We start from the raw sequence: 25,622 nt of genomic DNA, 5'->3' as shown, positions 1-25,622 counted from the left end.
AATTGAAGGGGATTCCCCCTACTATTGCCATGCACATGATCCCATTAAAAAAGGTAATAAGCTAGTAAGGCAAAAGATTATATGAATGCATTTTGAGTTTAAAGAGCCTCTTTTTGAGGAATTGATGCATCTAAGGAGGATAGGTCTGGTCTTTCCTATTGAACATACTCAATGGTGTTTGTCGGTTGTGATAAGGAAGAAGAAGAACAAGATTTTGAGCTGATGAACAAGAAAATAGTAAAGGATCACTACCCTCTGCCCTTTATTGACCAGATTTTAGATTAGTTGGTAGAGTAAGAAATGCACTTCTTCATGGATTGCTTTGTGGGCTATAATCAGATGGCCATAGCCAAGGAGGATAAGTTGAAAACAATGTTCATTACGGTCTTTGGTACCTTTGCATACCATGTTATGGCTTTTGGTCTATGTAATGCTCTTGGGTCTTGGTAAAGAATAGCTGACAAGATGTTTACCAATATCTCCCTTGAAGAAGTTAAGGTTTTTATAGATGATTTGGGGATAGCTACCACAACCCATGATAGACAACTCATTGTCCTATGTAAGTGCTTTGATTGTTGTCGTGAATATTTCATAGCATATAAAACCTTGGAAGTGTGTATTCGGGGTCCCTTACAACTTATTGCTTGGTCATGTTGTGAGTGCGGCTGACATTGCCACTGATCTTGAGAAAGTAGTAGTAATTGTGGCCATGAGCCCACCCACAAGCCCTAGGGAGGTTCACAACTTTGTTTCATCTATGGGCTATTATCATCAGTTTAGTAATGTATCATCCAAGTGTTCATTACCTTTGACGAATCTCTCGACGCATAGCCATGTTTTCAAATGGATTGAACCATGTGCAATGGCATTTGAGGATGTTAAGATGAAATTATCAAAAACACCATTGTTAAAAGCTCCAAAGAGGGGTGAGGTTTTTATATGTTTACATCTACAATGAGGTGTAGTATTAGTTTTGTTGCCTATCCCAAATTTAGGAGGCATAGCTTTATCATCCGATCACTTTTGCAAGCCAAAAATTAGGCATTTTAGAGATCTATTATAGTTATTTAGAAAAAGTGTATTTGGCTATGGTGTCCGCCACCAAGAAGTCTAGAAATTATATTCTTTATGAGAAGGTGATGTTTTTCACCAAGGCTGAGGATCTACAATTATTGTTGAACAAGCTTCAACCCCCCAATCTCCTAGCCAAATGGTTAATCTCTTTTCAGGAGTTTGATTATGAGATTCAAAGTAAGCTGCCAAAATTGCAGGTTATTGTTGAATGTTTAGGAGATTTGGGTGAGCTTAAGGAAGAGTGGGCTGATATTAGTGACCACAAGGATCTATGCAAAATTGATGCAGCCTCAATCCCATTGTGGTATGCATTGATTACACATCATCTATTCACAGGCGACTCGAAAGAAACTCTTTCTAAATCTAAGAAGAGGAAGATTAAACAACATGCATTTTGCTTTTCCATTGTAGCTGGTATCTTGTACAGAAGGGGAGTGGATGAGATATATCATTGTTGCACGGTGCATGATGAGGTCTCATTCATTTTAGAGGAATGCCATGATTCAACAATGTGGGGGCCATTTTGTTGGATGGCTTACCACCTAAAAAGCTTTACGTGCTGGCTATTTGTGGCCAACAATTTTCTAGGATGCTTTTGCATATGTTAAGCATTGTGATATCTATCAGAGATATGATGCTAGGGAAAATTGTAAGAGGCCGCTAAATCCCATTTTGGTTACCTTGCCCTTTGAGAAGTGGGACATTGACTTCATTGGACCTGTGTATCCTTCATCTACTACACGAAAGCATTATATCATTGTGGTGACAAACTATTTTACAAAGTGGTCAAAAGCGTGCACTATGATGAAGAATAATGCCAAGAAGACGGCTAGTTATCTTAGAGAAAATTGTTTGCCATTTTGGTCCACCGAAAGAGCTTGTGTTTGATCATGGGATACATTTTCTGAATAAAGTGATTGAGGCTTTGACGAAATCTCTAAAGATTAAATATAATAAGACTAAGCCTTACAACCCCCAAGCAAATGGGCAAGTAGAGAGTACTAATAAGCAGCTTGTGGAGAATTTATCTAAGATGGTATTCGAAGGTAAGCATGATTGGGATAAAAAGTTGCATTGGTTGTTTGAAATTATAATACAATGTTTAAAAGAGCTACATGCCACATCCCTTTCAAATTAGCATATGGGAAAGGTGTGCTTTATCTTTGGAGATTGAGCGGCCTACACTAAGGTTCGTTCTAAACCATTCTTTGGGTGAAGAGGAAGCATTGCAAGAAAGGTTCATTTTCCTTGCCCATCTTGATGAGACTAGATTACAAGCCTTGTTACATCAGGAAGTAGGAAAGAAGTGGATGAAAATGCTTCATGATATTCATGCGAGAAAGTATAGATTTGCTAAGGGCATCGGTCCTATATTATAATGCCAGTCATGAGCTATTCTTGGGCAAGTTATAACCCAAGCGGAATGGCCCCTATAAGATTGTTCGTATAGGAAAGAATGGCTCTATGACTCTTTTAGCGGGTTTGAAAGGGATGGAGTTCAAAAATAAAGTAAATTTCAATAAATTGAAGCCCTATTATGTATAGGGGCTGATGTCGGACTTAGTGCCTTTGCAGGCTCTTCACGATTCAGCTTAAACTTGCAAAGGGTACCAAGACTATTGGATGGGAAAATTTATTCCTTATCTATTGAGCATCCATATTTAGAACAATGTTACTACCAAGGCAATGTGATGTAGTGGAGTAACGGTTATCAAATTATTGAGTGACAATATGGATCTTTCGTGTGGGGCATTCCAATATATTGTCATCATTGTCACCGGGTTCTTACTAGTGTTTCCATTGAGTTTAGTGAGGAAGTAGAGATTGCACGTGTCTTACATCCCCCCCTCTCTCTCTCAATTAGACTTTGATTATCATAAGTACGAATAGGTTGATTGTCATGGCATGTTCCATCAATGAAGCCTTAGTTTATATATTATATTTTGATGAAACTTCTTGAGGACCTACTAAACATGCAAGTGTTAGGGTTTTCATAAAAGACCCCTGTCATCAAGTGGGTTTAAAAATGGGAGTGTATTTAGGCACTACTTTTACTAATAACATGGTAGAATACAAGGCTTTACTTATGGGGCTAAATTTAGCCAGACGTGGTGGTATTCATCGGATAAAAGGCGACTTGCAGTCACATGGGTTACGTAATGGTGAATGTCGTCCTTCTCTTTCTGCTTGACATTCATCAATCGCACTAGTAGATTGTCGGAGTATCCAGGCTCGGCAAATCTCTTAATGAAGAGATCTTTGAGGCCGTTGAAGTTTGCCCGCCTGCAACGTCTAAACTTGTATAGTCATCAACCAATTGAATGGGACCTATAGTGTGAGAGATCCCATTCTAAGAAGATGTACCATTGTGCAGCCTTAGATATCCTTGAGATCTATAAGGCAATGGCTTGCCAATTGATTCACCGTAAATGGAATCGCTTTGCAGAATCCTTGGCCAATTATGCCTTTATAGAATATGTCTTCCTCAACTATGGTCCTGAGGGGTTTTTACAATTGCCTTCTAATATCATCCCAAGGTTACTATGGGAATTGCTTGCTGACATGTTCTATTTTGGCCACCAATGGTTAGTATGGGTTATGAGACAAGTAGCGATTAACCATCTTCCTATTTTTTTATGGGATGCATTGTATCATTCAATGACATATTCATTAGACTCTCCTTGCCATTTATGCAGGGGCCTTAGCTAATAATTTGATGCATTTAGTGTAGGGTCAAGTAGTTCAATCCCTTGGTTTAGTTTTGTACTTCCATAGGGTTTATGTAGGGACTAGGGGTTTTGTTTCAATAGTAGGTTGTTGAAAGGTGTACTTTATAGTTATATTTCATTAGCCAAGTGGCCCATTTCTTTTGTAGTGAAATGTCATATTTCGTTAGGCCAAGAGGGCCATGTGTCTGTTTGGTGCGGGTGCATTTAATGATTCTTTATTTGAGTGCTGCATTAGATAGGTTTGTAGGAACACTAGGACGGAGCCAATTGCTGCATGGACACTTTTTGCGGCTAGTCCAAGTGATATCTTTCTTTACATGTTATTTTCCCTTAAGTAGAATGTCGTATGTGTAGTCTGGAAAAATTTTCTTTCTTTTGTTGGGACCGGAAATCAAGGCATGAACTCCGAGGATTAGATTAGGTAAGTGTGGGGAGGTTTGAGAAATTATTCCACCTCTTGCGAAGACATTGTTGGGCATGTAAAGAATTTTTTTAGAGGGGGTAGTTTTAGTGACCTTGTCCTTCTAGCTTACTAGGAAGCTGATTCTAGGAATCCCTGTTAATGGTGAGGCAATTAGGGAAGCTTGATAAATAAAGGAGAAAATGATAAATATATATGAAATATATATAATACAGAGGTGTGTAAAAAAGGGTTCTAACCCCAAAATAAGAAAATCAAAAGAAAGAAATTTTTCAAAGAGCTGAAGCTCATCACCTTGAGAAGGCTTGGTAAGTTCCTAGGGGGACGAATTAGAGACCCAAGGCCAATGCCTTTATCTTCCTAAGGATGGAATTTTGTTGAAAGGAAAATGAGGATAGTTGGAGCAAAAATAAAAGTGAGTAGGAACAAAAAGGAAAATCGTATCACCTCACAAGAGCTTGGTAGATTCTTAGATAACGAGATTGGACTTGAGACCAATGCCCTATTCTCCTTGGGTCACAATACGCTCAGCTCCCTCCTTTTTACACATCTAAGTACCAAATAATGAAGAATACAGAATGTGAAAAATGAGAAAAATATGAATTCATGTAATGAGCCTGCCTAACGGCTATCCAAGCATGTTTTTAGCAGTCCAACGAGGAATGAATCTAAGCGTCACTGTCCAGCACTCTCATGGAATGTTTCGGGTTTTGTCACCTAGGGTTCCTCGAGTCCTCTTTGCAATAGAACGTTCATGACCGAACCCACTATGATCAACCTAAAATATGGGTTCCTAGAGGCCAAGGTTTCCTAATAGCATTCTAGCATCAAATCCTAGACATTCTACTTTATGCAGAGATACCCAAACTGAAACACATGCCGCACTTGGTTCAAAGAGAATGGAAAACGAAAGGGATGCACCGCTCAACCCCTTTGCCTACCATAAGGCATAGTCCCATTTCAGTCCCCTAAAATGGCATGAATCGGGTTCTAATCTAATATTACCTAAAAGTTGCATGTTATAGAACCTTGTGAGAAGCCTCCCAGTCCTCTAGGACCACCCTTCTGTAGGACGGACCCATCAGGGGTTCGGCCCACCCTCTTCCCTCAATGGGCATTCTTTAGTTACCTAATTAGGTCCTATCACATTTTTGTGGGACATTTTAAAACAACTTCCTGAATTAAGCCTTTTAAGAAATAGGATTCTTTTGTGTAACTTATAGCACTAACACAACAAAAACAGTTTAGACAAGTTCCTTGGAAGTAAACTTTATATTATCATCTTAATTGAAATACAAGTCTTGTCCAAAAAGGCCGCATTCTGCAATCCGTGAGGATGTATTTTACTTCCTCTAAGTTTCTGCCCTTGCACTAATAATAGAGCCTCGAGAATCTATCCTGAGTCATGTAGATCATTTGAGTAGGACTCGGAGGCAAGGAGTTTACAGCCAGAGTCCCCCCCGGCATCCAAGCATCCTCCTACATTCAAACTGACCCATGGAGAGACCTCTCGTGGTAGGTTTGTCCACATTCCCGTCACGGTTATTTGGAACCCCCTTGGCTAGGGTTGGCGGGCAAGTAGGGGGTAACTTGGCACACGCTCCTTAAATTCAACGTTATTCATTAGTTAAATTTATGTTGTGAGATTGGGTCATGCATTCATTTCATAGACATTGAATCTAGATTTACAAGCACAAACAACAATGAAGGCGAGTGCTCGAAACATCTGCTAAGGTGGAGTTCTCATCGTTGACGCTAGTGCCGCCCTTTTTGGTCTTTTCTACCTTCACATCATTTTCCATTATCTTCCGAGGAATGGAGAATACCCTCCTTCCAACCTCTTTTCCATGTAATATAGGCGAGTAATTATGCTTTGGCTACGGATGATAGCTTCCCTAGGTTACTATCCTTTGGTTCTTACGTTAAGATCTCGATCTAGGATCTTATTTGGTCAGTGGGAAACAAGTTTTCCCATCTTTAGAATTGAATCGGGGTTCTAAATTTTTCGTAGTGTTTAGTCCTCTCATAAGTCAAGCGTAAACTAATCCTATTTACCATTTTGAAATAGTTGCGAACATCAAATGTAATGTGGTGGATAGTCCTTCTTGTGGATACGATATTCAAGTTTCTTGTGTTAGCTTCGAGATATATCATATTTTGGAATTGATATTGTCAAGAGTGTTTTGGGACCCTTCGTAGAGCTGGTTACTGGGGTCGAGACCAAAGAGCATAATGACTCTAATTGAAAATATGGATGTATGGCCAACTTACCTTGTTTGCGGTTAGAACCCTAGTTGAGTAGAATTAAATCTTAGCCTCACTCTTCATGTAAGGTTTCATTTACTAGACTGACCCTTGCAGTTAAGTTTAACACTTGACATGCGCATCTTAAATCTACCTTTTTAGGTGCATTTCCTATTATATGGTGCAATTGAGGCTATTCATGATGCCATGCAAATCTAGATGGAGGTCCATGAGTTGTCAATGTGTTGAGAGATCTCCATTCATAAAAATCCCTTCTAGTGCATTTATGCAACTCATACAGCATGACTTAATTATTCAAATGCGAGTGAACATACAGTTATTATAAATGCGAGTTAATTCACTATGATGGTCTACAGGATGCAATTGACCTATATGGAATATTTATGTACCCCGGAAATCTATGATGCATTTGCGAAAGTTTGATCCTAACACTTGACTTAATTTCCACAATAACTTGTAGATGCTTAATCTATTCTTGAAAATTCATGGTTATCAAACCCTTTTCAACTACCTTTCAAAATATGCAAGTTACTTGATGCGAGGTATGGCTTCTTCCTAATGATGCCCTTGCCTAAGTACTCGATTTCAATTTCTAGACACTGTAGCGGTACCCGATTTTGGAGTGTCGAATTAGCATTTACGCTTGATAGCCTGTTTGTATTGATGGTGGCGTCTTTGCACGATCCTTCTCCCGTAGTCACAGCTTTTCCAGTTACTTGGGAGAGTTTACACTTTGGGACCATCTTGGAACTAGAATGCGACCTTCACTACTCTCTTTGGTGCCCAAGTTTCCCATGCCTCATCTTGACTTTCGCGGTCTCCTTGTCAATTAGAGGCAGTCGATGGAGTGGCTAGGGACTTGCAGTGGGAAGAGGCGGTACCCAAACCTTTGCCCAATAAGGGATTTGTTCTTGAAGCACTTCTCTCCCTCTCTTACTCTTCTTTACTCTAGATTCCCTTTCCCTCTCCTCTATTCGTGGTTCTCTCCTTTACTATCTCTCCTTCTCCTTCTCTTTCGCACAATTTTGGCAACAAAGGGGGAAGAAGAGTAATGATAGTGCTCAAAGGAAAGGGGGGGGGGGGGGGGGGGGGAACGCTATGATAGGGGGTCCTTAACTACATAGAACCCCCAGATCTCCTGCCGTCATATGGCCTGTCAAGGGGGGAGGGGGGGGAGGTTAGAGGCAGCACACGTGTGCCCCTCCCCCCATCAAAGTTATCGTTGGCCTCGTTTTCTTTGATGGTTCTTTTGCCTGCCACATCAACTCCTATTCTCCACCGTGATCTCCTCCTACCCCGTCTAGTGCCAGATGTCACTTGCCTTCACCTCCATTTTCTCCTAGTTTAACTCCCCCTCCCTCAGCCATCCGACGGCGTCGACAAGGGGGGGAGGAGAGGCATAATTAACAAAAAGATAATTCTTTTTTATTTCAAAAATAGAAGGGCAAGAAAATTGATGATGATGATGGCAGGATAAAAAGGGGGGGTCTTTATAATGGTGGCAGCTTCTGATGGCAACAACGGGACTTACATCCTTCCCCCCTTAAGGGATCGAGATGTCCTCATCTCGAAAGGAATTGGGGGTATTGTTGGTTGAGAGTACTCTCATCAATCCATGTGGCATCCTCCTCTGGATAGTCCTTCCACTGGACGAGATACTCTTTGAGGGTTCTACTCCTCAATCTCTTTTCTTGAATGTCTAGGATTCTATCTAGCCAGAGCTCAATGACTCCTTGGCTTGGCATTACAACTTATTGATCATTGAGTACATGGTTAGGATTGGATACATATTTCTTTAGTAGGCTAACATGGAATACGTTGTGAACATTTACATTCTCAAGGAATTAGAGTTTGTAGGCATTAGGCCCTAGGCATTTGAGGATCTTGTAAGGTCTGCAATACCTTGGACTCAGTTTCTTAAATTCTCCTAGTGATAGGGAAATCTTCTTGGGTCGCATTTGAATAAAAACCATATCCCCTTCTTTGAAGAGTCTCTCTTGTCTATTTAGATCCGCATAGGCTTTCTACCTATTATTGGCAGCTCTAATGTCTTGTCTGATGGCCTTGACCTGTTCATCCATCTCCTCAAGCATCTTCTTGGAAGCTTCTACCCTCAAGGTAGGATCTGAAAAGTTCAATAGGGTATGGCAATCATGCCCATACAATGCTTGAAAAGGTGTCATTTGAATGCTTTGTTGGTAGAAAGCATTATAGGTGAACTCTACTAGTGGTAGATATTGGATCCATTTCCTAGGTTCGTGACAGTAATATGCCCTAAGGATATCTTCAATGACCTGGTTGACTCTCTCTATTTGGCTATCAGTTTGAGGGTAATAGGCTGTACTAAAATAGATTTAAGTCCCAATGGCCTCAAATATCCCTCTCCAAAAATGGGATGTGAAGAGGAAATCGCGGTCACTAATGATCCTTCTAGGCAACCCATGGAGTATAAATATCTCCTTGATGAACAATTTGGCAATGTCTGAAGCTTTATAATTTGTTTTGATTGGAATGAGGTGTGTAACCTTGGTGAGAATGTCTACTATAACCATAATTGAGTTGTATCCTCCTTCGATTGAAGGTAATCCAACAAAAAACTCCATGATGATAAATTTCCACTTCATCTAGGAAATGTCAAGAGGTTGCAACTTCCCAAGCATCTTGGCATGTTCTACTTTAATGCACTGGCAAGACAAACATTTTGTGACATATTTGAGCATGTCTCCCTTAAGCCTTTCCCAATGATAGCTCTTCCTGACCGTGTTGAGGGTCTTGACATATCCACGATGGCCTGAGAAGGGGGAGTCATGTGCTTCCCAAAGTATTCTCTGTTTGAGTTTCCTACTTGAGGGTATGCATAACCTTGTCCTGAAATAGGCAAGTCCCTCATTGACTAAAAATTATTGATACTTGACCTTAAGTTTAGGGTCTTGGTCCCTTTCCAAAATCTCTTTCATCATCTTCAGATAATCTCGGTCATGGCTAGCTTCCTCCTTTACTAATTCAAGGATAGGGTTGCTAGGCATTAATATCATAGTTGCCAATGATTCTACCATCGAGGGTTCCTCCATAATAAGAGAGTTGAGGAACACTTTGTGACTTAAGGCATCGGTGACTAAATTCTCCTTGCTAGGTCAATACCTAATCTCAAAATCATATTCTTGCAGAACCTCAATCCAACGATGTTGCCTCATATTGAGATCAGTCTAGGTGAAGATCCATTTAAGGCACTTATGGTCTATGACCAAAGAGAACTTGTTACCAAACAAATAGTGTCGCCAAAGCTTGAGAGCATGAATAATTGCTAATAGCTCCAGGTCATGGGTAGCATAATTCCTTTCATGGGTTTTTAGCTTCCTTAAAGAATATGCTATAGGTTGACCTTCTTGCATTAGCACACAGCCTAGTGCAAGTGAGCTTGCATCCGTGACAACTTCAAATTCCTTGCTCAAGTCATGGAGCTTTAGAATCGGTGCTGTTACTAAGCTATGCTTGAGCTCATCAAAACTTGATTGTTCAGTGGGCGTCCACACTATGGCGACCTGCTTCTTCAACAAATTTGTAAGGGGTGCTACGATTAAGGAGTAGTCCTTAATGAAGATCATGTACCAACTTCTTAATCTAAGGAAGCTACGCACTTCTTTAACAGTAGTTGGTGGAGGCCACTCTTGGATATCCTTGACCTTTGTAGGATCTACAGAGATTCCTTCATTTGACACAATGAATCCAAGGTATTCAATCTGCCTCTTGAGAAAGGCATGCTTTTTCTTCTTAGCATAGAGCTTATGAGTTCTCATGGTCTCAAGGACAATGCAAACTTGGGATTTATGATTCTCCTCTTCCTTGGAATAAACCAAGGTATCATCAAAGAAGACAAGCACAAAATCGTCAAGATATGGTCTAAAAATGTCATGCATTAGCCTACTAAGGTGGCAGGGGCATTAGTCAATCCAAAGGACATCACTGTGAATTCAAAATGATTGTATCTTGTGTTGAATGCCATCTTAGGAATATCTTATTCCTTGACGCAGATCTGGTAGTATCCTGACCTCAAATCGATCTTGGAGAAAAATTTTGCTCTCTACAATCGATCAAGTAACTCGTCTATCCTTAGGATAGGATATTTATTCTTGATGGTTACCTGGTTCAAGCCTCTATAATTGATGCAAAGGTGAACTGTACCATCCTTCTTCTTTTGGAACAAGATTGGAGCTCCCCAAGGAGAACTGTTGGGCCATATGTACTATTGAGTTGTTCCTTTAACTCAATAGCTTTAAGAATGGACATCTTGTAGGGCCTTTTTGCGACTGGTGCAACTCCTGGTGTTAGCTTTATCTCATGATCCACTTCTCTAGGTGGTGGTAATTCAATCAACTCCTCTGGGAACACATCCTCATATTCTTTTAGCCATGACGGTTCTTCATTAGTGTCCTCTACCTATTCCGATTTTTTAAGCTTGATCAAGTAGATAGATAATCCTTTCCTTATTCCTTGAACTATTAGTGTTGCCTTAGCTAGCTAAAGCATGCTATTAAGTGTGTTTATTGGATCACCTTTATGGGACTAAGGTTGATGTTGCATGAGAGGAAAGTAAGAGGTGGATTGTAGCTAAAAAGCAAAGGAAGTAAGAGGTGGATTGTAGCTAAAAAGAAAAGGTGGGAAATAAGAAAAGGAGTGCATGAAAGGCTATCCTTGGAGGGTCCGAGTGCTTTATGGTGGTGATGAAAAGAAAAGGGATGGTGGGAGAAAGAGAAGGATGATAGTACCTTAGTAGTAGCAATCCACTAGAGTTCAACACGACCGCATTTTTCCAACACCAATATTATCGTGAGCAGAACAAGCAAAAGAGAGTAGTTTATGCTTCATGATTGTTATCTTTACGAGAGCTAAAAGGGCTATAGTCCATCATCATGGAGGCAACGAGTCAAGCTTTGTTAGTGCACCTTCCCCAAATCAAATAAAGCTAGTCTATGGGTGTGGTGCAAAGCTTGGTGTCTCTGGTATTTTCGTCCCTTAAATCGACTCCCACTTTTCCAACCTTGATGAAGGACAACAAGCTCCATAAGTGCAAGCTCAGTTAGCAAAGGTGGAAGCAATGTAGAGTTCAGGTGTTTCAAGAGGGTGACATCTTGATCATGAGATGTAATTCTTTTTCTTATTTGCTTCGTCAAACATCACAAAGCTTTAGCTGTGGAAGTGAGAATAGGATTATGGATTGTGTAAGCCTATGTATAAGCCTATGCATGCAGTGAAATAGGTTTGACCAAGCTAGACGTGCTTTGATTAGTGCTAGATTGTATGCTACACAATCTAATATATCTCAAGAGCATGGCTTTTGATTAATTGTAAGGTCAAACATTGAATTTTTGAAACTTGAGCATTGGGATATATTATGAGCCATTTTCTACAACTACCATGTTTAGGATAAAATTTCAAAAATTCAATGTTTGATCTTGATGATGTATCCCAAACATGGTAGTTGTAGAAAATGGATCATAACTTTGGATAAGCATGTTGGATTGGCATGTATAAGGTGTAGAAATGAAGTATACTTCAGTAGGTAACCATCCACGTCCTCAAAATACAATTTTGACATCAATTAGCCAATTATTTTGAATGCAAAAAATTTATACAGTAAACTATCCATTGTTCAGTGAGCTAGTATCCTCTTGGAGAAGCCATGGAAATTGTTCCAAATATGAAGCTTGCTACCAAGAAGATTTTTCCATAGGCAAACCCTTCCATTTAATAGGATATTCCATGATAATATGATTCCTTAGAACCTTCTCCCGCTTACCAACAATCCTATCTAATTCATAGATTATTAATTCATCCTCATCAAGGGGAGGTAGTTCTTCAAGAACTTGAACATCAGGGCTAATATACTTTTTGAGCAAAGAGACATGGAAAACATTGTGAATACATATGGCTGAAGGAAATATAAAGTTGGTAGGCAAGATCTCCAACTTTTCTCAAAATTTGTAATGGGCCATAATAGCAATGAGCAAGCTTATTATGTCCACCTTTAAGAGAAGAATAATGGGACTTAGGTACCTTCAACAATACCATTCTCCCTCTTCAAAGTCCACATGCCTTCACTTATCATCAATATAAGATTTCATACTCTCTTGTGCGTTTCTAATATTTTCCTTGCATTGCTTCATTAAGGCCTCCATCTTTTCTAGTTCTTCCTTAGCAAGGGATTTACTTCATCATAAAATAATATTGAACGTATTTGAACCTCGTATCCATATAAAGCCTCAAATGGTGATATGCCTATGCTCATGTGGTATGTGTTGTTGTAACAAAACTCCACAAGATGAATCCAATGATCCCATGCATTTTGTGTGTCATGGCAAAAATGTCGCAAAAAGTAGACTTTCAACCACTTATTGACTCTTTCAGTTTGACCATCTATTTGTGGGTAGCAAGCTGTACTTGGAGTTAATTTTGTTGACATGGAAGTGAAAAGGTTTTTCCAAAAATTCTCCATGAATTTTATATCTCTATGAGAAACAATCTTCATAGGTAAACCATGAAGTTTGAAAACTCCTTCCACTCCCACTTGTTTGGCTAAATATTGGACTTTGGTGGGTATAAAATGAACAGATTTGGTAACATGATCAACCACAACAAAAATATTGTTCCAACCCTACTTATTAGTGGTAGCTAATCATGTAATAAAGTCCATGATGATATCAATCCATTTAACATGTGGAATGGGTAAAGGCTGAAATAGACCATTAGGCAACAAATTTGAATCTTTATTCTATTGGCATAGTAAATACTACATCACATATTTTTTGACAACTTTCCAAAGTCCTTTTCAATGAAAGAATTTATGGATCTTATCAAAGGTTCTAAATAAACCAATATGCCCTATCAAAAGAGAATAATGCATCTCCTATAAGATCCTTTGCTTAAAAGATGTTTGAGAAATCAAATATACTATGCCTTTGAATCAATGAAGTTCATTCTACCGCTTAAAATTGGGAAATTCAAATTCATTGTCTTGATGTAAATTCTTCATGATGTTGGTTGTTTTCTTAACTAACACATATTCTTCTTCTATGTCTTGGATCCAATCTTTGCAAAGAGTAGAAATAGTAAAAATGGAACATGCCCCCATCCTAGATCATGCATCTACTACTAAACTATCCTTTCCTACCATATAAGAGAACTCAAATTCATAGCCTTATAATTTGGCTAACCACCTTCTTTGCTTAGGAGATAGGTTAGGTTGTGAAAAAAAAAAACTTCAGCACCTCGATGATCATTTTGACTTTGAAATGGTTGCCATAAATATAGTGATGCCACTTCTTAATGGTATAAAGTATGACTAACATTTCTTGCTTATAGACGTAGAGTTTTCTTTCTTTGTCATCCAACTTCCTAATTTCATAGGCAATAACAGAATGTTCTTGACATAGAACATCCCAAATACCATGACCACTAGTGTCAGCATAGATGGTAAATTCTTTGTTTGGATACACTAAAATAGAGTGTTTAAATAAGAAAAATGTTCAGCTCAACAAAGCTCTTCATGGCTGTAACATCCTAAAAGAAAGTATATTTCTTCAATCCATCAGTGAGAGGAGTTGCTACATGGGCATAATTCCTGGTCAATCTCTCATTGAAAGAGAATATTCCTAGAAATCCTCTCAATGAAGTAGAATTTTGTGGTATGGGCCAATCTTTGATGCATTATACCTTCTTTGGATCCATCTTGATTTCTTTCTCACCCACAATATGATCCAAATATTCTACCTCACTGGGCATAAAAGTAGACTTGCTTTTCTTTGCAAAAAGGTTATGTTGTCTCAATTTGAGAAAAACTAGTACGGACATGTTGTGAATTATCCTCTCTATTGCTAATGTATATGATAATACAATCAAAGAATACCAAGAAAAATCTATACAAGAATGGCTATACAACCTTGTTCATAAGAGCTTGGAAAGTAGCAGTCCATTGGAAAGCCCCCAAGTGGCACAACCAAGAAGTGGTAGAGACTCCTTTCTATTCTAAAAGCGGTCTTGTACTCATGACCTTCCTTCATCCTAATTTGGTGGTAACTTGACATCAATTCAATCTTAGTAAACATCTTTGCATCCTTAAGTTTATCTAACAAATCATTAATGCAGTTGTACTCTCTATCACATTAGTGCTGCCTTGGAGAGAGAATTTTCCAGTATTAGCTATCCATGGTTATTGTTAAAGGATTGCGGACCATTTTTCTTATTACCAAAGAGTAATAACCAAGTGAGTTAGTTCCACATGGCTGATGATTATGAGTGGGATATGAAATCATTTCCTCAAGATCTTCATCATGCTGAACTCTATTCTCCCTTATTGAGTCTTCATGAAAGTGCTAATTTTGTCCATTTCTTGTATTAGGCATTTGAGAGGTTTGTGGATAAATTTGTTTATAGAAAGAGTCACACCCATGAATGTCTTCTTCTTTATTAGAATGTTGAGCTTTCTCAGGCTAACCATGATCCTTTGAAGAGTTAAAATTTGGTCTTTCCCTGAGGCTAAACTGCTTCCTTAACTCTTGATAGACCACCCTATTCATAGGTTGAGTGTATAAAAATTGTTGTCCCATTAACATTGAAAGATGAGTGCTTTGTTAAGAATGGTGATCATCTATAAACTTAGTGTCCAATATTTGATTATGCTACCCAAAATTCTCAAGGTGATTGACCATTTTTCCAAACTTATCATTAATTATTTGGTTCAATTGAATGATACCCTCATTTATGCATTCAATCCTATGAGAAAGTTGTTGGAACTCCTTTGAATCATGTGATATATTTGCTTCAGACATATGTACCACATCAATAGGATCTCTTGGCCATTGTGATTCTTCATGTATGTTTCCATCATTCCTATCATTTTTTTCATGGTTTTTTGCGCAAATAGATGAAATTATCGCTATTTGATACTCAACCAAGTCTTCATTTATCATGTAATTGCCCTATTTTGTCAAATTTTATCATGGATATACATTATACACATATGCCCACTAATGTACAATATGTGTACCCTTCAAATATTATATAGCCACCTATGAATGATCTATACACATGTAATAACTTGCAATTCTTTAGTGTTCACTTCCTATTTCACCCTATTTTAGTGCTCTATTTCCCAATTATCTTCAGTCCTCTTTCAATCTATCCCAAGTGATCTTCCTATAGTTTACCACTAGTGATGAGAGGTAAAATAGCAGACATGGCATCTAAATAGGCTCTAAAACTCTGGAAGGTATAAAAAACTCCTTCTGGTCCAAGTTGTGTATCCCTACAAAGTTCTAAATAGCAAGGGAGGATCACCTCTCTTTTATATTGCTATCTCATCCAACTTCAATGTTTTTCCTTGATTGATATATATACATGGTAGAGCTAGTGTTCTAGAAAACAAGGATGCTTTGCATGGTTGAAATAAAGCTTTGGGCATTCAATGAGATGCACAAATTTAAAAGTGAATGAAATAAAGAGGGTTGAGAAAGGTTTACCTTTAGTAATCAATGACTCAATGATTTACTAAACTCACCTTTTACAATTTTCTTGGGTAGCTCAATGTATAGGATCATAAGAAATCAATATTCAAATATTAAGAAATCATATAAGCAAGAATTGATTGTAATTTTTAGATTGTAATGTACTATCATGCATGTAAGAAGCTGGGAATACTTAGAATGTTAATAATATGCCATGTCACACTGACACTGGTATATAAGGAGAGAAGTTGTAATTTTTCACATCTTTTTGACATATCAATACAATTACAATCTTTCTCTCCCTTCTTGCTCCAAGCTTCCATGGCTTCTTCATCTTTCCTGTCTTTCTCTCTCCAATTCTAGTCTTTCTCTCTCCTCGTCACTCTATTTCTCTCTCTTCCTGCAGTCTTTCTCTCTCCTCTGCAGTCTTTCTCTCTCCTCTTTCTCTCTCCCTAGTTCTCTCTCTGACAAGTGGTATCAGAGCTTCAGTCTTTGATCCATTATTTTCTTCCATTTTCACTCTCATTTTCCTATTTCAAAACCAATTTCAGACAAAAATGGTACAAGACAGTGACTAGTGGAGTGCTGCAGGACAACTACAGTTAGCAATGACTACATCTGGAGATATTCAAGGTCAGATATGGCGGGTAAAGGCTTAAATGGCTGGACGTCATCAAATTTTATGCAAAAATGGAGGTAACTAGGGTAAAGGATGGTTAACCGGGCTTAGTTTGAGAACAAACTGTGGTTACTTTCAAAAGAGGGGTTTCTCTTTCCCCTTTCCTGGAGTTTCCTGCAGGTTTCATGGAAGATCAGCCCTAAAGATCACTTCATCTCTCTCAAACCCCTGAGTTTCTTGGCCAACCATTACTTGGAATAGCTTCCCCAGATCAAGACCTTCAGAATGAGCACAAGGTTGCTCAGTGTTGCCTCAGCCATGGAGCAGGAAACAGCCCCGAAAATTGCGGCGCAATTTTCGGGCTGATTCCAGCCTGCATCCTGCTCAGGTTGCTTCCTCATCAGCCCTTGGCACTCTCCCTGATCCCTTGGCAAGTAAAATTTTCAGCAAACAAAGGAGGATTCAGCTCCCTTTCATGATTCTTCAGCATCTCTTGAACTTTACATGAACAGTCCATGGGCAGCCATGAAAGCTTCAGCTCAAGCTTCCATTTCTTGACAATTTCTTGAAGATTCTTCATCCTTTTGGCCCGTGGAATCATTTCAGCAAGGATTCTTCAACAAATTGCAAGGATTAAGCACGGGATGGCTTAAGATTGAAGATCAAGAGCTTCCATGGAGCAAAAATTTGGGGGAAACGGGTTTAATGCTTCAATTTCAAGCATTTGAAGCTTCAAGATTGGTCTCTACCATCAGATAAGCAAGCTTCTTGGATTATTTTGCTAACATTGGACAACCGGGAGCCCTATCAAGCATTTGGCAAGTTATTTCCAGCCATGTCAAGGTATTTCTCTTCAATTTTTAATCTCTCTCATTAATCCAATTGCTGAGCTTAAGCCATTTGACTGAGAGATTAAAGAATTGAACATTTTCATCAAATTCTCAGCCAACCTTTGCTTGAATTCATCTATTCATGAATGCAATGCTTGCTTAATGCATATTAGCTTCAATCAGTGAATGAAGGGCCTTAATTTGAGATTTCAGCATAACATTTGAATCCTATGGACTGAATACATTGATTGATTCCTTTGCTTACCCTAATCCAATTGATTGGTTGATTCTCTTTTGCCTAAATTGGAAAATTGTAAAGGGTAAGTACTAGCAATCAGTGAGTCACTGAATTGCATAGGTAAAACCCTTCTCCCATCTCAAGTTCTTTTATCTCAATCAATTGCATCTCATGAAAGGCTGAATGAATATTTTCCAAATGCATATCATGCTGATTGCTTAGTACACTAGCCTCTGCCATGTTGATATTCCCACCGAGGAAAAAGGTGGATGCCGGGGGAGATAGTGGGACAAAAGAGAGGTGACCCTCCCTCACTATCGAAGATCCCGAAGGGGTGCAACCAACCGACCCGGGGGGAACTTTGCCCACCTCCCGGTGATTCGGAGCCCGTGTAGGGAGCCCGTCCTGCCGTTTTATCCCTCACACAGGTACAGCGAGTGGAGAATTGAAGATTGAAGACTTTCCAACGACTCAAGTACCTATTGGAGTAAAACAGGGTAAAACAGGGCATTTTCAGGTTACCCACAGGGTATTTACAGGTGGATACAGGTACACCCTTTGATACTGAAGTACAGGTGCAGGTACTACAGGGTACCCACAGGTCCTATATACCCCTTTGCAGGGTTTGGTAGCCTTTGGAGGTTACTTTCTTGCATTACAGGGTCAAAACAGGGCACTTACAGGTCTAAACAGGGTGCAGGACTGGACAGTTCAGACTCTGAAAGTCAGTTACAGAATTTTCTGTCCTAAACCTGTTATAGCGTGCTATAGCTCATCTCGAAGAGGGCATTGTAAGCTTCGATTCGCACAAAAAAGTTTTGCAATCGGAGTTTTCTAGCCAAAGTTATAGCCGTTTTACTGACAGGGGGTACTGCAGGACTGCACTAGTATGGCAGGGCATAAAGGCAAAAATAAGGTCCAGGAGGATTATGCACAGCAAATCAGGGATTCTATGATGGAAAGCACACTTCAAGAGAACCCTGAAGAGCCTCAACAAGGAGAGATTAGTATTCTCAATGACGCTTTGTGTGCCCATGAACTAAGACATAAGGAACGTCATGAAGCTATTTTGTCAGTAATGGAGCATATGGTTTTATCTCATGGACAAACGAAGTCTACGCTTGATAAGTTGATGGAATCAACTACCCAAACCAAGGCTTCCATTGATAAGTTGGTAGAATCTAATGCCCAACTTATGGCACAATTTTCTCAACTCATGCAGTCACAAAAGGGATCAAAAGAAGCAAATGAGAAGGCTTGTTCAAATAGTGACCCCTCAGTTCCACTTCAGCCATCCAACCAAAATGGTTATGGGGATGGGATAATAGGAAGAAGAGGCATACCCAATAGTCAATATGAAGTGGGAGAAGCTTCACAAAGGCATGATGACTATTTGGGCAGTTTGAATGGCGCCAATACTCAAGCTTTTGGACTGCATACTCAGCATTCTAGGGGTGCTTTACCAACAGGAAGATTACAGGGTAATTCTCAGCCACCTGTTGGAAGATTTCAATCTCATTTTGGGGGTTCTGTACTTAGAAATTCCGATCAGCCAGTTTTGGGACAGCAACCTTTCCATGATAGAGAATTCAAGGATAAAATTGTTTTATCCAAATTCAATGGCCAGTCATCTTCACCATCAGAATTAGAGGAATGGACTTCTAAGATGGAGTCTTATTTTGACATATTTCCTAAAACTGATGACATGAAGATACATTTTGCCTCCCTCCACTTAGAAGGATTTGCTCACACTTGGTGGAGGTATATCAAGAAAGAGAATGTACTTATTGAGAATTGGGAAGCTTTCAAGGCACTTATGGCTGAAGTCTTTGTTTCACCTCTTGAGAAAGAGAAGTTAGAACGAAGATGGTACAACTTGGAACAAAGGAGCCTAAGTGTAAGAGATTATACAAACCAATTCCTTAACTTGACCATGTATGTGGAAAACATCAGTGATGAGGCCAAGTTACACAAGTTCATGTATGGTTTGGAACCATCCTTGTCAGCTGATGTTATGGCGCAAAATCCTACTTCACTTTTCAAGGCTATTGAGCTTGCAGAGCGCTTTGGAAGGAAGTATAGGAAAGAATCTTCATTTCAGCCAAGTTATGGACAGCCAAGGACTGTTTTAAAGCAAGGGCAAGTTGGTAACAATTATGGCAGCAACCATATGCCTAGTGGGAGCTTACGGATACCAACTTATCCCCCATTTAATGCTTCTAGGCTTCAAGGCAATTTCAGGACAGCAAACAGTCCAAAGGTTGAATTTAAGCAAGGTGACAATAAGCCTAAGTCTACTTCAGCCAATACAAATTCTAGAAATATTCCCATGGATCTTTACAAGGAAAGAAAGGACAAAGGCTTATGCTTCAAGTGTGGAGAAAAGTATACTCCTGACCATGCTTCAAAGTGTGTATACAAAAATGCCAAGCCAAAAATTCAGAGTATGCTAGTTCTTGAGGACCTTGAAAATGACATAGATGAAGTTAATGCAGTCCCAATCAATGCTGAAAATGAAGATTTCGAGGATGATGGTGGACATGAGTACTTCTATGATCCATCTGACTCTTTTCCTTTTGATCCGGGCGGTGATATCCCATTTGATCCTGGTGGATTTTGTAATGAGTTGCCTGCTGCCACTAATTGTTCTATCTCTATGGATGCTTGGACGGGATCTAAGAACCCTAATACACTTCGTATGAAGGGAAGCATATGTGGAAAGCCAGTGTTCATCCTGATAGATAGTGGCAGTACCCACAGTTTTGTCAATAAATCCATTTTGTACAAGTTGAATTGTGTTCCCACCGACTTACAGCAGCCCATTAGAGTACAAGTGGCTAATGGTGAAGAGGAAATCAGCACACAGATTTGTCCACAGGTTTCTTTGCAGATGGCTGAAAATTTTGAAGTCAAAGTAAACCTGATCACTTTGGAAATGGGGCCCATAGATATTGTACTTGGTTGTGACTGGTTGATGACCTTAGGCAGGATTACTATGGATTTCTCACAGTTATATATGGAGTTTTTCTCCAATGGACAGCTCATCCGTTTACAGGGGATCCCTAGTAAATCTGATTTTCAGCTTATCACCATTCAACAACTCAAGAAAGAGTACAAGAAGCGCTCACAGATATTTGTATTGCATTTGAACAAAGAAACACAGGATCAGCCCAAAAATTCAGCAAACCATCCAGCCTTGACAGCTCTTCTTGAGGAGTACAGAGATCTATTTGAAGTACCTACTTCATTGCCTCCTAAGAGAGCGGTGGATCACCCCATTGATTTGGAACCCAACTCAAAGACGATCAATAAGCCACCTTACAGACTATCAAAATGCGAACGAGAGGAAGTAGCCAAGCAAATCAAAGAGCTTCTTGAAATGGGATTTATTGAACCAAGTTCTTCACCGTATGCATCCCCAGTCCTGTTAGTCAAAAAGAAAGATGGATCTTTCAGAATGTGCATTGACTATAGGGATCTTAACAAGATAACAGTGAAGAACAGGTATCCTATACCCAGGATAGATGATTTGCTTGATGAGCTTAAGGGGGCTCGATTCTTCACGAAGATTGATTTGAGATCAGGGTATCATCAGATTCGCATGAGAGAGGGTGATGAGGTCAAGACTGCTTTTAGGACTGATCGTGGGCTTTACCATTTCTTGGTGATGCCATTCGGCCTTACAAACGCTCCAGCTACCTTTCAAAGCTTGATGAATAAGATTCTACAACCTTTCCTCTTTCAGTTTGTCTTGGTATTCTTCGACGACATTTTGATCTACAGCAAGACTTTTCAGGATCATTTGTCGCATATGAGGAGGGTTTTTGATGTGTTGAGACATCATAGGCTTTTTGCTAAGGAGAAGAAGTGTTCTTTCATGCAGACTGAAGTGGAATACTTGGGACATATAGTCAGTGAAAAAGGAATACAGGCTGATCCCAAGAAGGTGCAATGCATAAAAGATTGGCCAACGCCTACTACTACTACCTCTCTTAGAGGATTTCTTGGTCTATCTTCATTCTATCGCAGATTTATAAAGCATTATGCGGCAATTGCAGCCCCTTTAACTGACAGGTTGAAGAAAGAGGCTTTCTTTTGGGATTCTCTTGCAGATAGCAGCTTCAACCAGTTAAAGGAATTACTTACCTCCGCTCCTATTCTTGTATGCCCGGATTTCTCTAAAGAGTTTACTATACAATGTGATGCTAGTGGCCGTGGCATTGGGGCTGTTTTGCTTCAGGAGCATGGAGTAATTGCATTTGAAAGCCGTAAGCTTACTGATAAGGAGATGGCCATGAATGTTTATGATCAGGAAATGTTGGCTATTCTGCATGCAATCAAGAAATGGCACCATTACTTATATGGCAGCCGATTCAGAGTGCATAGTGATCATCGCGTACTCAAGTATTTCCTTACTCAGTCAAATCTTACTCCAAAGCAACGACGATGGGTAGCAACATTACAAAATTATGACTTTGACATCACTCATACAAGGGGCAAAGATAACATAGTGGCTGATTCTCTCTCTCGTATGTGGGCCTGCAAAGTATCAGCCATGACGGAATTACATAGTGATTGGATTGAAGAGCTACAAGAGGCATATCTCTTAGATGAGGAATTCAGCCAAATCTTTCAGAAATTACAGCAAGGTCTCATGGAAGAAAACTCGCACTACCAGCTTAAAAATGGTCTTATTTGGTGGAAGGGCAAGATTGTTATTCCCTCTACTTCTTCCTTCAAGCGAAAAATTATGGAGGAGATGCATTCTTCGCCTTTAGCTGGACACTTGGGAGTTTTCAAGACTTATGACAGGATCAGCAAGAGCTTTTATTGGAAAGGACTGTGGAAAGATGTCAAGGACTTCGTTATGAAGTGTATGCCTTGTCAGCAAAATAAGGATAGCACCCATAAGCCAGGAGGTTTATTGCAGCCATTGCCTATTCCTACGGGTAAATGGACTCATATTACTATGGACTTTATCACTGGCTTACCTACTACCAAGAAGGGGTGGAATAGCATTTATGTGGTGGTTGACAGACTCACCAAAGCAGCTCATTTTATCCCAACAAAAATTCAGTTTACTGCTTCTCAGGTGGCCAACCAGTTTATGGAGCATATTTTCAGATTGCATGGATTACCGCAGGTGATTGTCCATGATAGGGACTCAAAGTTTATGAGTAACTTTTGGCAAGCGGTATTTACATCTATGGGTACCAAGTTGGCTCCATCTACGGCTTATCATCCCCAAACTGATGGACAGACAGAGAGAGTTAATAAATGGTTGGAGACTTATCTTCGCCATTTTTGCTATGATGTCCAAACCTCATGGGATTCTTGGTTACACCTGGCTGAGTTTGCCTATAATAATTCCACTCATGCGAGCATAGGAGTTTCACCCTTTGAGGCTTTGTATGGTTACAAGGTGCCCCTACCCACAGTCATTTTTAACGAAAAGATCAACCCTCATGGGAAGGAAGAGTTGGATAGAATGCAGACCCTTCTTCAGCAATGCAAGGTGAATCTAAGGAAGGCTCAAGATCAGATGAAGATGTATGCTGATGAGAAGAGGAGGCCTTTAGAGTTCCAGGAAGGAGAGCTGGTTTTGTTGAAGGTGCCCAAATCCAAGTATTCTACATTGAAAGATGGATCCAGTAATAAGCTTGCCCACAGATTCTATGGCCCTTACAGGATCCTTAAGCGGATTGGAGATTTGGCATACAGACTAGAGCTTCCCTCTTCTACAAAAATTCATAACGTCTTCCATGTTAGTCAGCTCAAGCCCTATTATGGTGATCCAGTGGATTTAGTTGATGAGCTGCCACCTATTGATGAAGATGGTATTGTTCAGTACATCCCAGAGGCTGTTATAGGTCAGCGTGAAAAGAAGCTTCGATCACGTTCTATTGTGGAATATTTGATTAAATGGAGAGGTTTACCCTCTGAAGAGGCTTCTTGGAGACCTGATTCAATATTGGATGAGTATCCATACTTGAAGGATACATTAGTGGCTGAAGCCTATTGCTTATGGAGCTAGTATTGGTGCAGACTGGTTCAGGACAGCACGCTGTTTTAGAACAGTTTTTGTCGTACTTCATTTTCAGAATTGAGCTATCTACATGAGCTTAAAGTACTCTTCAAGAGCTTCGTTTTGATATGTGGTACACTTCATTTGGACACTTCTATCAAAAGTTATGGCTGATTTGGTCCAGCAGGGACTGTTATTCCAGCAAGCTGTCTACTTTCTTCTGGAACTATTTGTTGAAGATTCTATGGCTCCAATGGCTTCTAAGGTTCTTCAAATCATGTATATAACAGGGTCCACTTTTCGTACTTCAAATTCAGCCCTTGTAATGATAAATTCTTCACTCATTCCCTATTTGTTAAGCTGTAAAACAGAGTAGTACTCTGTTCTATCCATCTTTTCTTTAGCTCTTTCTAGTTTTGTTTTTGGGGACAAAAACTTTTGGGAAGGGATGGATTGTAAGAAGCTGGGAATACTTAGAATGTTAATAATATGCCATGTCACACTGACACTGGTATATAAGGAGAGAAGTTGTAATTTTTCACATCTTTTTGACATATCAATACAATTACAATCTTTCTCTCCCTTCTTGCTCCAAGCTTCCATGGCTTCTTCATCTTTCCTGTCTTTCTCTCTCCAATTCTAGTCTTTCTCTCTCCTCGTCACTCTATTTCTCTCTCTTCCTGCAGTCTTTCTCTCTCCTCTGCAGTCTTTCTCTCTCCTCTTTCTCTCTCCCTAGTTCTCTCTCTGACAATGCATGTTTCAATCATAAAAGATATCAATGATGGAAATCACGCTGAAGGGCTGAATTATCAATCATTTCATAATAAAGATTCAATCAATAAAGAATAGGCATTAAATATCAACATAAAAGAATTGAATTTGTCAATCAAACAAAGAGGGCATACCCAATTCAACCCCTCCTTCATCAATTGGCTAAGACTCAATAATTAGAATTTGAGATATTAGAAAAGAGTAGATGATACCTTGTTTAATGCTTGAGATTGTTGTAGCATGTTGAAATGGATCAAATGCCTCCACAATAGTTGACAGGAAATCTGAAAAAGTCTTCCATAAATTAAGAGTCCACTTGAAGTCTTCAAATAGCTTCCAGAATTCCAATCTTGAACCATTCTTGCTTAAAATGATTGAAGACCGATTAAATACCCATAAATCTAAACCAATGCCTTCAATTAAGGCTGAAGATCAATCCAAAACTTCAAAAGATACTTCAATTCTTGATTAGAAACAAGAATCCATGAGATTTCAAATGGGAGAATGCATTCAAATGGGAGAATCCATGAGAAATTATCCAAATATTCAAGAAGAAGGAAATGCTTTGGACCAAGGTCTATTGCTTCAATGTTTGATCAATCTTGATGGAATAGTATTGCACTTCATACTTTAAAGTAAAATGCTTCATAATTCCCATTATTGAACCAAAGATTGACCAAATTTTTGAAGAATTTTATGGCTGCCCTACTTTTTCCAAATTAGAGACCAAGAATTCTCTAAATCTTGTCCAAATACTTCAATCTTGCTTTCTCATTACATGACGAAGGTTTAGAGTGGTATTCAAGAGGTATTTAAGTAAAAACCCCATGAAAATTACAAGAATCAAGCAAGATTAAACATGCAGTCCATACACTCCATTGCTAGGGTTTGAGAGAAGCTTCAAGAGAAGGAAATGGCTCAACGTAGTGAAAGCCCCATCAAATCTTGAAATTTTTTCTGAAGATTCACTATTGTTTTGAATACTTGGCAAGGGAAAGAGAGAGAATCCATGGCTAACCTTCAATCTCGATCCAACCTTGAAGGAATGTCATCAGCTTGTTGGCAATCGAGTTCCTTATGCCCCGTTGATTGAATCCTCACTGTCACTTATGCAAAAGGTTGTTTGCGTTGTGTGCAATTGACGGTACAA

The sequence above is a fragment of the Lygodium microphyllum genome, chromosome 3 (genome assembly GCF_053477565.2).
Source record: "Lygodium microphyllum isolate KBCC chromosome 3, Lygodium_microphyllum_v1.1.10, whole genome shotgun sequence".
Lineage (NCBI taxonomy): Eukaryota > Viridiplantae > Streptophyta > Polypodiopsida > Schizaeales > Lygodiaceae > Lygodium > Lygodium microphyllum.
This window is presented reverse-complemented; position numbering follows the sequence as displayed.